This window comes from Cyanistes caeruleus, unplaced genomic scaffold (genome assembly GCF_971803275.1).
Source record: "Cyanistes caeruleus unplaced genomic scaffold, bCyaCae1.hap1.1 HAP1_SCAFFOLD_65, whole genome shotgun sequence".
Lineage (NCBI taxonomy): Eukaryota > Metazoa > Chordata > Aves > Passeriformes > Paridae > Cyanistes > Cyanistes caeruleus.
In genome coordinates this window covers 3,706,931-3,720,480 of record NW_028255884.1, presented here as the reverse complement: position 1 = coordinate 3,720,480, position 13,550 = coordinate 3,706,931, and the positions used below count along the sequence as shown (strand labels likewise).

Genomic DNA, 13,550 nt, shown 5'->3' with positions numbered 1-13,550 from the left:
TGCCGTGCCCCGCGCCCTAAAGAGCCCGATTAGAGCTCCCCAGGTTCCCCCCAAGTGCTCCCGAGCCCTATACATTCGCCCCGAGCACCTGCAGCTCGGACGCAGAAGTGTTCTCCAAGCGCTTCCCCACACCGCCGAACGCGCCTTCGGAGCCACTTCCGGGACTACAGCTCCCATCATGCTCCGCGGCGCCCATAGAGCGCTATTCCGGGCGGGACTTCATCTCCCGTCATGCCCCGCGTCCCACCGGAACCCATTGGAGCTGCGCCTTCAACTCCCATGATGCTCCGCGGCCCCATTAAACCGTATTATACCGGCGCCTACAACTCCCATCATCCCCCGCGGCCCAGAGATTCCCTGGTACAGCACCCCAAGTGCCCACCCGGACCCCGAAGGGCCCCCAGATTCCCCTCCATGACCTCCAAGTGCCCCCCTGGACCCCCAAGTTCTCCCCGGGACCCTGAACTGTCCCACAGAATCCCCAAGTGCCCCTCCAAGTGCCCACCCGGCTCTCCCAAGTGCCCTCCAGACCCCCAGGTTGTCTCTAAATTCCCTACCCAGACCCAAAACTGCCCCAAATGTTCCTCAGAAAAGTCTCCATGGACCCCAAACTTGCTCCTTTTACCCTGTCTGAGAATAATTTAAAATTTATGACCAAAGGACTAAAAATAGGTGTAATTAGCATAAAGAGGGAGAAATAGTGGTCAATTAATTAAAGAAGGGGATTGTGGTACTTAGTACCAAAGACCAATAATGTTTTTATTTGCTAAAAATGTATAAATTCTTTCATATAAATATAAAAATTAGGTTATAAAAATACAGAATAATATTATAATAAAAAATATATTTTTATATAAATTAATTAGATTTTAATGATAAAGAAAAGCTGATAAATGTTTTCAATGTTTTGGGATGTCAGTCCCAGGTGGGCGATGTCAGACATGCTGAGGCTTGGGGTGAGGAGCAGGTTGTCCAAACAGGGGCAGCCCACAAGGGGCTCATTCTTCTCTGTGACCAGACCTCCTAAGGAGACATTCAGCATCAAGATCACTTGGGGAATGCTTCTGTCACCTCTTCTCTCAACTAGAAAAGAAAAAAATACACCCTTGATTTAAAAAAAAAAAAAAATGTGGTGGATTTTCAAATCTTCCTCCTCAACAGAACTCCAAACTGACTCCAAGCAGCTGCACAAACTTTGGACTTGAAGACAATGGAAGGAAGAGAAAGAGCCCCTGAGGCTTTCTGTATTTTAATGAACCCCAGTCTGGATTTGGGGCTGAGTCCAGCACCCTCAGGCACTGAGAGAAGGTTGAAGGTGCTGCTCAAGGAGTCAGAAACAAAACTCCAAGTCCCTTGGAGTCCCTTGGCATGGTCCGGTCTCACGCTGGGACACCTCCTGCACCAAAATTCTACCCTGGCAGGGACTTTTCTTTCTCCTCCCCTCCAGGCTGAACCTGCCAAGCTGCACTTTGGGGAGGTTTCCTTCTCTTCCCACTGCCAAGGAAAGCTTTGTCTCCTGCTGTTCACAGACAGAGAAGGGCTGCTGGGGGATGTGGAGGTTGGAGGCTGCCTGGGGTACAGTGGCCATGAAATCATCGAGTTTTGAAATATTCTGTGAAAGAAGGAGGGGCATCAACAAAACTCCTACACTGGACTTAGGAAGAGCAGACTTCAGCCGATTAAGGATGCAGATTTGGGGAGTACTAAATCAGCTACTGAGTTTTTCTAAGGGAAAGAGCCTTTTAAAACAAAGGATTCCAGGAAGGATGGACACACTTGAAGAAAAAAGTCTTGAAGGAGCAGGAACAGCCTGTCCCTCCGTGACAAAAAATGAGCTGGTGAGGAAAATTATCAACCTAGGTGGGCAGGGAGCTTTTGGAGGAACTCAGGGAAAAGATGAGAGTGCATCACCTTTGGACAGAGGGGCGGGCAACTCAGGAAATGTTTAAGGATGTCATTAGGTCATGCAGAAAGAAAAGTAGAGGTGAAAGTTCAATTAGAGCTTAACCTGGCTGCTTCTGTGAAGGATAATAAATATGTGTTTATAAATACATTCATGGCAAAAGGAATGCTATGGACAACATCCATTCCTTATTGGGGGGGATATGGAAACCAAAGATGAGGAAAAGGCTGAGGTACTTAACTCCTTCTTTGCCTCAATTTTCAACATTAAGACAGGATTTCCTCAGGACAAGTGTTCTCCTGAGCTGGTAGATGGGGACAGGGAGCAGAACAGCCCCCTGTAATCCAGGAGGAAGCAGTCAGAGACCTGCTGAGCCACTCAGATGCTCACAGGTGGATGGGATGGGATGGGATCCATGCTAGGGGGATGAGGGAGCTGGTGGATGAGCTCCCCAAGCTGCTCTCCATCATTTCTCCTCATCAGTCCTGGCTCACTGGGGAGGTCCCAGAGGACTGGAGGTGCCAGTGTGAGCCCATCCCCAAGAAGGGCTGGCAGGAGGCTCTGGGGAACTGCAGGCCTGTCAGCCTGAGCTCGGTGCCTGGTGAGGTTTTGGAACAGATCCCCTTGAGTGCCATCACACGGCACCTCCAGGATGGCCCAGGGCTCAGACCCAGCCAGCGTGGCTTTAGGAGGGGCAGGTCCTGCCTGACCAACCTGATCTCCTTTTATAACCAGCTGACCCGCCTGGTGGGTGCGGGAAAGGCTCTGGATGTGTCGAGCTGGACTTCAGCAGGCCTTGGACACGGAGAGCCGCAGCATTCCCTGGAAAAGCTGCAGCCCACGGCTTGGACAGGAGCACTCTTTGCTGGCTGCAGAACTGGCTGGAGGCCGGGCCCAGAGAGTGGTGGGGATGGTGCTGCATCCAGCTGGTGTCCAGTCCCTGGTGGTGTCCCCAGGGATCTGTGCTGGGCCCAGGCCTGGTTAATATCTTCACTGAGGGTCTGGCTGAGGGGGTCGAGTCCAGCACTCACAAACTGCAGATGACACCAAGCTGGCTGCGAGTGGGGATCTGCTGGAGGGCAGGACAAGGAGACACAGCCTTGAGCTGCACCAGGGCAGGTTTAGGCTGGACAATAGGAAGGAGTTCTTCCCAGAAAGGCTGATTGGGAATTGGAATGGGCTGGCCAGGGGGAGGTGACAGAGTCACTGTCCCTCTCCAGTGGTCTGGGGGAGTGACATCAATCCGTGCTGATTTTGCTTTAATACAGTTGCTTCAAAATTGCTTCCTGTTACACCCTGAATGTCTGTGGTGGTTTTATATTAGTTGATATTTGGTGAGGAGGGAAGAAGCCACCCATGCAAATGATTTTTCTAGGAAGGGGCTGCTAAGATCTTCCTCTGTGCTTAGCAAAACCAACAGCTGGCTGGCTCTGGGAATTGACACCTTATTAAACCATTTAGAAGCTGTATCCTCCTGTGTGAAATCCACATTTTAAAGACAGGCAAGCCCAGGAAAGCTCTCTGTTGTTTCCAGCTGTGCAGAGTTAACTGGGTGCTGGTCAGGCCGGCCCTGCTCCAGCCTGGCCTGCACCGAGCCGGGCTCCGCCAGGCCCCGGGAGCGGCTCTGGGCTGGGCCAGGCCCCTTCACCACGGCCCTCACGGCCCCAGCGGCTGCCGGGCACAGGGAGGGGAAGCCATCGGCCCGCAGCTGGGATTGAAGGGAGCAGGGGCCTGGGACCAGCCATGTGGGCAGAACAGCCACGACTGCTCTGGCCGGGCCCCCTGAGATCTTGGCACAGCCCCAGCGCTGCCTGAAATCCATCACCGTGACTGCTTTGGCCACTGCCCGGCAGAAACCATCATGAGCATCTGCAGGTCTGGGTGAGATATTAACTCTTTCTGTGCACAGATGAGACCTGCAGACCTCCATCCTCCCCTTGGGTGAGAGAAAAGGACAGAGTGAGAGACTAATGCCACAAGTATGGTAGGCTACACCTGTCTTCATGTATCATTGAATTAGAGAAAAAACTCTCTCCAGGGCAAATTATGCAACACTTTGCCTCACAATCCATCAGCCTTAATTACAATGAGAGGTAGATCCGAATTACAATCCAATTAGAGCAAATCAACATGGTGTGAATGGCAAGAAGAATTTGCTTGACAACAGATGAATATGTCCCACTCAAGAATGAACAAAATCTGCCTTTACTTGGAAGAAAGGAGACATGGAGCAATGCAGTATTTGGGTTTTATCCAGTGATAAATGGGGCAAGAAGTTGTAACAACTCATCTGTTTTACAGAACACAAGTACTGATACAGCCAATAGTGCACCCACATTGAAGGGATCTTCAGGACATTCCTTTATTTCTTAACAAGGAATGGGCAGCAAAATGCTGGCATTTATCTGAACTGGAAGCTGTGTTCCTCTCCTGTTTCTCCTTGAGCACACTGTTCTCTGCAGACTTCACTGTGCAGCCCATCAATCCTCTCTTGGCCAACAGCTAAATGGCACAACTACCAAAACACAGGTGCCAGCATCATCACCCCAGCATTATTCCAGCACTGCTTTGCTGGTGCACAGCAGCACAGAATGGCTTGGCTTGGAAGGGACATTTAAAGGCCATCTAGTCCAGTGCCCTGCAGAGAGCAGGGACACCTTTAGGTGAGGTTGCTCAGAGCATGAGCTTGAATGTCAGCAGGGATGGATACCTACCTCTCTGGGCAACCCGTGCCAGGGTTTCAAAACTCACAGTGTAAAAAAGTCTTTCTTACGTCTAGTCCAAATCTACCATCTTTTAGATTGAGAACATTCCCCCTCAGTCTTGTCACAATGGGCCCTACTAAAAATTCTGTCCCGTCTATTTTACAAGCCCCCTTAAAGTACTGAAAGGGAGCAATCAGGTCTCTGTGGAGCCTTCTCCCTTCCAGGCTGAACACCCCCAGCTATCCCAGCCTGTCCCCAAAGCAGAGGGGCTCCAGCCCTCAGAGCATTTTGTCCCTCCTCTGGACCAGCTCCAACAGGACCATGTCCTTCCTGTGCTGGGCACCCAGAGGTGGATGCAGTACTCCAGGTGGGCTCGCACCAGAGCAGAGGGGTGGTGGAATCACCTCCTTCAAGCTGCTGGGCAGCCTCCTTCGGGGGCACATGGCTGGCTCATATCCAGCCTCTCTCCTTGCAGCAGCCACAAGTCCTTCTCAGCAGGGCTGCTCTCCATCCCTTCATCCCCCAGCCTGTGAGATCAGCTGGGCTGGGACCCTGTCATAGCCCTTGGACAGAGCTGCTGGGCAGGATGAGCTCCCTAGTGAAGGAGGCAGATCCCACTCCCCACACAATTCCACCCTGGCCATGAGGTCACAGCAGCCTGTGGGGTGACAGTAGCTGAGGTGACAGCAGGCTCTGAGGTCACAGAGGTCCCAGAGCCCCATGGTTGCACAGCACCACAAGGACTGAGCAGTCAGTCCTTGACCACGACTGTTGTGGCAGCAGCGGCGGCGGCAGCAGCGGTGCTGACATTGGGACAGCGGTGTCAGGACAGTGGTGGCAGCAAGAGCTGCAGGACTGGCAGTGGGCAAGGCACCATGGCCTTTGCTCTGCGCCTCCTCCTCCTGCTCCTCCTGGCAGTGGCCCTGCCTGACAGGGCTGTCCAGGCTGCTCCGTGGCGAGCAGGGCGAGCAGGTGAGCCGGCAGCCTCGGTCCCCCTTCCTGGGACAGTGCTCCCTTCTCCCTGGGAAGTGTTGGGGATGGTTTTCCCCAGGGCTTTAGGGAGGGTTTTCTCTGTGGGAGGGACAGAGGCCTCAAGGGCCCTGGGCTGGTCCCACTGCCCCTCCAAGGATGTTGCACAGGGCCTGCAAAGAGGGTGGAGAGTGACCAGAGCCAGTCCAGAGCTCCCCAGGCCCCTCTGCAGCTTTGGCCATGTCCATTGACATCTGGCTCCCACGGCCTTACCTGACCCCTTTGCAGTGCCCAGTTCTCTAAGGCAGAAGGGGGTCCCAGCACACCATGGAATGGTTCTGATCTGTGCTCCCTTCTAGACAAGGGTGGTAGGAAGGCTTCTCCAGCAGCTTGGCTTCATGAAGATTTTCTGCCTCTGGAGCCCCATGCAGGTACGTTCTCACTGTCCCAACAAGGAATAAGCACTGACACCCTGGCAGGAAGCAGGTGACAGAAGCTGCTGTGGCTGTTGAGTTACAGGTGTGTCTGCAGTGAGGATGTTTCAAGCTCCTTTTCTGGTTGCTGCACGCAAGCCCAGCTCCCATCACAGGGGTGAGTGGTGTGTCCCTGCTGATCCCACAGGCTGAGCCCTGGTTCTGTGGGATCCATTCATCTGAAATGGAAATACTTTCTGTTAAGGTCCTCCTAGAGGGGAGAACAAACCTACAGGAGACAAGATGCTGAGTGATTTGGAGAGACGCCGTGGTGGGTCCATGTCCCTCAGCCTTCTCCTGAGACTCAGCAGCCAGGGGCTTTCTCTGCACATCTGGACACGCTGTGCCCGGCACAGCAGGAAGGGATCCATGGCAGCCTCACTGCCCCTCTGCTGCCTTCCCAGCCTGCAGGGCTGTTTCCCAGCCTGGCCTGGCTGCAGCTTCTCCCCAGCCTCTGCAGGAAGGCATTTGGCATCAGCTGTCAGGGTGCCCAAACTGCAGCACGGGCCATGCACACCCTGAAATCCCCTGCAATTTCCCAGTCTTGTGGTAGATGTGGCTGGCCTGGCTCCAAAGTTTGGATGCCTTCCTGAAACTTATCCATATCTTTGACAACTGTTGCCTCCTGAAGATGCCACCTTCATGTTGGGGAACAAACAGCCCCACCTGATGCATGTATCCCTCTTCCTTTCTCCAGAGACGGAAGGAGAGGCTGCGCTGAAGGCAGCGTTTCCCGGAGGAAGCAGTGGCTCATGGGCAGCCTCTGCTGCAGGAAGGGAGGCCATGCCAGGCACAGTCACAGTCCCAGGAGGTAATTGCTGTGCCTCTGGGCCTGAGCCCTGCTGAGGCTTGAGCTGCCATCTCTGCTGCTGGGCAGTGCAGGCACAGCCCGGACAAGACCAGCACAGCCCAGTGGAATTATCCCCAGCAGGCTCAGGGCACTTGGCTACTGAGCAGTCCTGCTGGGGTGCCTCCATGGGAGACAGGTCCCAAATCCTGGCAGCAGCTGCAAAGGGGTGCCCATGGTGGGGAATAGGCAGAGGGGGAGGGCAAGGCTCCACTGTATCCTGAAAGAACCTGGCCCAGTCCCTATGGGATGGGAGAGCTGTCCCAGCAGAACGTGGGCAGGAGGGAGGGAGGGCCTGAGGGACAGTTGTGCCACTGCCTGCTGTAGTTCTTCCCCACTGCTTTTACAATTCTTTCAGCTGTGGCAGAGAGAGGGCCCCAGTGGGGCCTGGGCTGCTCCAGCCACCTCTCCCAGGGATGCTGCACAGGGCCTGCAAAGAGGGTGGAGAGTGACCAGGAGCCAGCCCAGAGCCCCCAGGCCCCTCTGCAGCTGTGGCCATGTCCACTGACATCTGGCACCCACAGCCTTAGTGCGACTCCCTTGCACTGCCCCGTTCCCTAAGGTAGAAGGGGATCTCGGAACACCATGGAAACAGTTCTGATCTGTGCTCCCTTCTAGATTTGGAACTCAACCTCAATGATTTGGAAGTGCTACTGAATGATACTTTGAATATCTTGGAGAATGCTGGAGGCAAGTTCTTCTATTCCCTTTACTGACAGAACAAGCAATGACAAGGTGGCAAGAGCATTTGCCATATCTCTTAACATAATCTCAGGCTTGTTGGGTTCTGGAAATCTCGCCCTGCTCCCTTCTAGAACCCTGAGGGATCCCACAGGTCACTACCAGTGGGAAGAAGGAGCATTTAGCTGTCAATCTTCTTCCCGTGTGCAATGCCAGTATCTCCTTCCATGTGCTCTGTGCAGCCACGGAGAAGAGCAGAGAGGGAAGGGGCTGGGCCCAGGGCAGTGCCCCGGGGCTGTGCCTTGCATGGCTCCTTTGCCAGCCCCAGGGAGCCTGAGGGTCTCCTACAGAGCCATGAGAGCTGTTCTGTCCTACCTCTTTTTCAGCCAAGCCTCTTGCTGAAGGTGATCTGGCTTCCCAACCCACATCCAGGACTGAGGCTCTGGAAGATGGTGAGGGTAGGTGAAGGCCTTTCCCCCTGGGAGAGCTGCCAGCTCAGAGCCCAAGGCTTGGCCAGGAGAGCATCGCTGCAGGTGCCAGGACAGAGCCGTGCACGTGTGTGCCCTCACCCTGCGTGATCCTCTCACCACTCCTGAGGCTCAGTGCTGCCTGTTCAGATCAGAAGAGATGACAGAAGCTTCTGTGGCTGTTGAGTTACAGGTGTGTCTGCAGGGAGGACTCTCCCAGCTCCTGGGTTGGTTGCTGCACACAAGCCCAGCTCCCGTCACAGGGGTGAGTGGTGTGTCCCTGCTGATCCCACAGGCTGAGCCCTGGTTCTGTGGGATCCATTCATCTGAAATGGAAATACTTTCTGTTAAGGTCCTCCTAGAGGGAGGAACAAACCTACAGGAGACAAGATGCTGAGTGATCTGGAGAGACACCGTGGTGTGTCCATGTCCCTCAGCCTTCTCCTGAGACTCAGCAGCCAGGGGCTTTCTCTGCACATCTGGACACGCTGTGCCTGGCACAGCAGGAAGGGATCCATGTCAGCCTCACTGCCCCACTGCTGCTTTCACAGCCTGCAGGGCTGTTTCCCAGCCTGGCCTGGCTGCAGCTTCTCCCCAGCCTCTGCAGGAAGGCATTTGGCATCAGCTGTCAGGGAGCCCAAACTGCACCATGGGCCATGCACACCCTGAGATCCCCTGCAATTTCCTGGTCTCAGGCTGGATCAGGTGTAGGGCCTGCTTGGAGGAGGGAGGGCCCTGGCCAGCCCCAATAACCTGGGTGTTATCCTTGTCCTTATCCATGACTTTGACAAATATTGCCTCTTGAACATGCCACCTCCCCAGTGGGGAATGGTTCCATCTGATCCAGCTGTGGCTCTTCCTTTCTCCAGAGATGAACCCAAAGGCTGTGCTGAAGGCAGCGTTTCCCGGAGGAAGCAGTGGCTCATGGGCAGCCTCTGCTGCAGGAAGGGAGGCCATGCCAGGCACAGTCCCAGGAGGTGATTGCTGTGCCCCTGGGCCTGAGCCCTGCTGAGGCTTGAGCTGTCATCTCTGCTGCTTGGCAGTGCCTGCCTTTCAGGGATTTTGCACAGAGCATGGAAAGAGTGTTGAGAGTGACCAGAGCCAGTCCAGAGCTTTCCCCAGGCCACTCTGCAGCTTTGGCCATGTCCATTGACATCTGGCTCCCACAGCCTTACCTGACCTTACCTTGCAGTGCCCAGTTCTGTAAGGCAGAATGGGATCCCAGCACACCATGGAATGGTTCTGATCTGTGCTCCCTTCTAGATTTGGATCGTGACATGGAACATCTGGAAGTGGTGGTAGATGGTGGTTTGAAGATCTTGCCAGATGCTGATGGTGGTTTGAAGACCTTGCCAGATGCTGGAGGCAAGTTCTCAATGTCCCTTTCTGCACAGAACAATCAGTGTCAAGGTGGCAAGAGCTCACTCACGTGCCATTTCCCTTGAGAGTCTGAAGGTTGATGGATTCTGGAAACCTCGCCCTGCTCCCTTCTGGAGCCCTGAGTGATCCCACAGCATTGCTGTCAGTGGGAGGAAGGAGCATTTAGCTGTCAATCTTCTTCCTGTGTGCAATGCCAATGTCACCTTCCGTGTGCGCTGTGCAGCCATGGAAAAGAGCAGAGAGGGAAGGGCCAGGCCCAGGGCTGTGCCCCAGGGCTGTGCCTTGTGTGGCTCATTTCTGGCCCCAGGGAACCTGAGATGCTCCAGCTGCCGCTGCCAAGCCCTGGCCCTGCCTGGGGCTCAGTTCAGAGCTGCTGGCAGCTCCAGGGAGTCCTTTCTCCCCTGACTTCCATTCAAGGGGCTCCTTCCATCCCAGTGTGAGGCCACTGCAGGCACGTGGTCCCCCTGCCCCTGCTCCTGAGTGGAAGGTGGAGATGAGGGAGTGCCTTGGAGGGCACCAATCACCCAGGTGCACTCACTGCCACTCCAGCATGAAGAAGAATCTTCAGCAGTGTCACGGGAGCTGTTCTGTCCTGCCTTTCTTTGCAGATGAACCTGATGATGAGGATGATCTGGATTCCCCATCCATATCAGTTACTGAGCCTGATGATGAGGAAGATTATGAGGGTAAGTGAAGGCCTTTCCCCCTGGGAGAGCTGCCAGCTCAAGGCTTGGCCAGGGCGGCATCGCTGCAGGTGCCAGGACAGAGCTGTGCACGTGTGTGCCCTCGTCCTGCGTGATCCTCTCACCGCTCCTGTGGCTCAGTGCTGCCTGTACAGCAGAGATGAGAGAAGCTTCTGTGGCTGTTGAGTTACAGGTGTGTCTGCAGGGAGGACTTTCCCAGCTCCTGAGCTGGATTCTGCAAGCAAGCCCAGCTCCCATCACAGGGGTGAGTGGTGTGTCCCTGCTGACCCCACAGGCTGAGCACTGGTTGTGTGGGATCCATTCCTGGGAAATGCAAATACTTTATATTATGTTCCCCTGAGGAAGAAGAACAAACCTATAGGAGATAGTAATGTAGCAGTGGGGGAACTCAAATATCTGGACATAATTCTGAATGATCTGGAGGGACACTGTGGTGGATCCATGTCCCTCAGCCTTCTCCTGAGACTCAGCAGCCGGGGGCTTTCTCTGCACATCTGGACACACCCATGCCCGGCACAGCAGGAAGGGATCCATGTCAGCCTCACTGCCCCACTGCTGCTTTCATGGCCTGCAGGGCTGTTTCCCAGCCTGGCCTGGCTGCAGCTTCTCCCCAGCCTCTGCAGGAAGGCATTTGGCATCAGCTGACAGAGAGCCCAAAGTGCAGCACAGGCCATGCACACCCTGAGATCCCCTGAGATTTCCTGGTATCGGGGTAGTTCAGGTTTAGGGTCTGTTTGGAAGAGGGAGGGCCCTGGAGCATTTCCAAAACCCTAGGAATTTTCCTGATCCTTATCCATGTCTTTGACAAGTATTGCCTGGAGAAGACCAGCACAGCACAGAGAAATTGTGCATTCAAGCTCAGGGGGTTGAGCAGTCTTGTGCCAAGGGGTGGCAAGGTGCCTGCAAGCCCCAGCTCTGGGGGAAACAGAGAATGTCCTGGCTATATCCAGCGTGCTGCCAGCTCAGCCGTGGAGCACAGCACAGGCTCACGCTGCCCATTGCTCCCACAGATGCAGCTGGCACCACAGCACGTGCTCAGAACATCTGGGAAAGCATGAGAAGAGTTTTCTACCAGGGAACACATGGTTTGATTAAGTTAATGGCCATTGTGGCTGGTGGAGCACTTTTCCTGATGGTGTGCTGTGCCGGAATCTGGTATTGCTGGAAGACAAAACGGTGAGTGTTTTGCTGATCTCGGCCTCCAACAGCTTCTTGAAAGGCTGCTCATAGCCAGGAAACATTCCCAGTGAGGCTGCTGTGGACTTGTGGCTAGTCCTTGGCTGCCCAAATAACTCTGCTGAGAGTTCTGCTGCTGCCCAGACCTTTCATTGGCCTCTTAATTGCTGGGCCTTGTCCTGGGGAGCCCGCTGGGGCTGCAGCCAGTGCTGGCTCCCACGGAGGCTGCCTGGCCAAGAGCAGCCCCAGGAGCAGCGGGCAGAGGCAAAGCAAGGTGGGCAGGAGAAAGAGCAGGGACGAGATTGCCCTTGAAAGGCAGAAATGCTCTGGGGCCCGCTCCTGGCCAGGGACCCTGCCCAGAGCCATCCCCTGCTCTCCAGGGCCTTGAGGGGCAGCTGTCCAGCTGGGCCAAGCTGTGCCAGCAGCTCCAGCCGTGCTGGGGAGCCTTGGCAGCTCTGGGCCCTGCTGTGCAGGAGGGTCCCTGTGTGCCAGCAGCAGCTGGGGGCCTCAGCCACCTCTTCTCTCCACAGGAGCACCTCTGCAGCTTCAGAAGACTGGCGAAAGACTTTGGTCACTGAGAAGCTGCATCTGTCATCCCCGCTCTTCACATCTGTCCCCATGTGCCAAGCTACATCTGCATCCCCATCTTGAGGGCATCCCAAGACCCCCACCTCCCATGCGAGACCTCTACCCCTGAGCCCCCTGGCCCTGGTCCCTGCCAGGACTGAAACTGGGCAGCCCCTGTGCACCAGAGCAGGGGTTGGCCCATGTTTTTTGTTCCAATAAAGAGATGGAGCTGTCACCTCAGTGTCTGGCTGGTACCACCAGCAGAGCCCACACAGCACCAGCCCTGGCTGAGCTCCATGTCCAGGAACAGCCAGGGGTGCCCACAGTGCGGGCAGGCAGGAGCCAGGCAGGGGCTGCCGTGACCAGCAGTGGGGCCCTGAGGGGCTGGGGGAGCCCATGCTGAGCGTCCCTGGGCTGTGAGGGCACATTTCCTTCAGTGGCATCACCTGGGCCTGCACCTCATGAGACACACAGGGAAAATTTGGGCTCTCCTGAGGTGTGCAGGGATCCCCCATGAGGAGTGCAGCAGGGTTAAATTGAGAGGGTTTTTTACTCTTCTCAGCACAGCAAAGGGGACACTCTTGGCTGAGGTTTTGCAAAGCTGGGAGGAAGCCTCTTGTGAGCCCTGGGGCCCGGCCTGTGGGCACAGCGGGCAGGTGGAGCCCATCCCTTGAGGCCAGTCCGGGCTGCTCGGGCCGGGCCGGGCCGGGCCAGGTGAGGGCCACAGCAGGGAAGGGCCACGGCCGTGGGCTCTGATGAGGCTGCCGAGCTTTACCCTGGCCCTGTGCTGCAGCCAAACACACATTTACAACCACAGCCATTCTCTGGGGCACAGGAGGCACCCAGGGCTATAACTGAGGCCGTGGCTTCTCACCCTGAAGGGAGGCTGGCTCTGTTGGTTCAGAGGGCACAGCTTAGATCCCAGTTCCCTTTGTAAACCTGCAGGGGAAGTGTTGAGGGCAGAGAGTTCCAACCCTTCTCACTAAGAAGTGTGGCTGATGCTGTGGGTTTTTTTAATTTTTTGCCCTCTAAATTTGTGTCCTGGCAGAGGATTAAGTTTGCTTGCTCTCAGTAAGACCCTTTTCTTCTTGGTGCTGTTGTAAATGAAATTAAAATCAGACAACTAGATCGACTGAGTTAATAGCAATTAAATAACAAGGGAAAAAATTATACAATTTAGTGAATTTAATACAAGAATAAAATTTAGTAAAAGAATTCAATTTAGTAATTTGAATAGCAATTTGGTATAAAAGGAATACAATTTAGTAAAAGAGTACAATTTAGTGAATATCTTCATATATATATATATATATATATATATATATGTATGTATGTATGTATGTGAATATAGTTTGCCAGTAATTAAGTATGATTAAAGCATAAGCAAACTGACCGAGCTACAGACAGGACTTCTCACCCCACCTCACATACAAAACAAAGCAATTCAAACAAAACTCATATACTGTATGCTTATAATATTCATTAATGTTTCTCTTAAGTTTTCTCATATTTCTGATTCTTTGACTTTACGTCACTATTTGTCATGGTGCATACTTCATTTGTTGCTAGGGGGTCTTCAGTCTTCTTTTGGTGGTCTTTTAGATGAAGGCTTGCACTCATCCTTGTTGTCCTCTGGATAACTTTAAAGGCTGTGCATGCTTACTAAGTGTTGTGTTAC

The 13,550-nt window shown here is 54.2% G+C and overlaps 1 protein-coding gene and 1 long non-coding RNA gene across 2 annotated transcripts in view; one reads left to right on the top strand and one right to left on the bottom strand.

Moving 5' to 3' along the window:
• Positions 1–13,550, bottom strand: part of LOC111944753 (uncharacterized) — a 245,903-nt gene that overhangs the window by 178,581 nt on the left and 53,772 nt on the right.
• Positions 10,029–12,107, top strand: LOC147647214 (uncharacterized). The gene is made up of 3 exons (XR_015281655.1): positions 10,029–10,111; positions 11,140–11,305; positions 11,836–12,107. It is a non-coding gene; the product is annotated as an uncharacterized LOC147647214 (long non-coding RNA).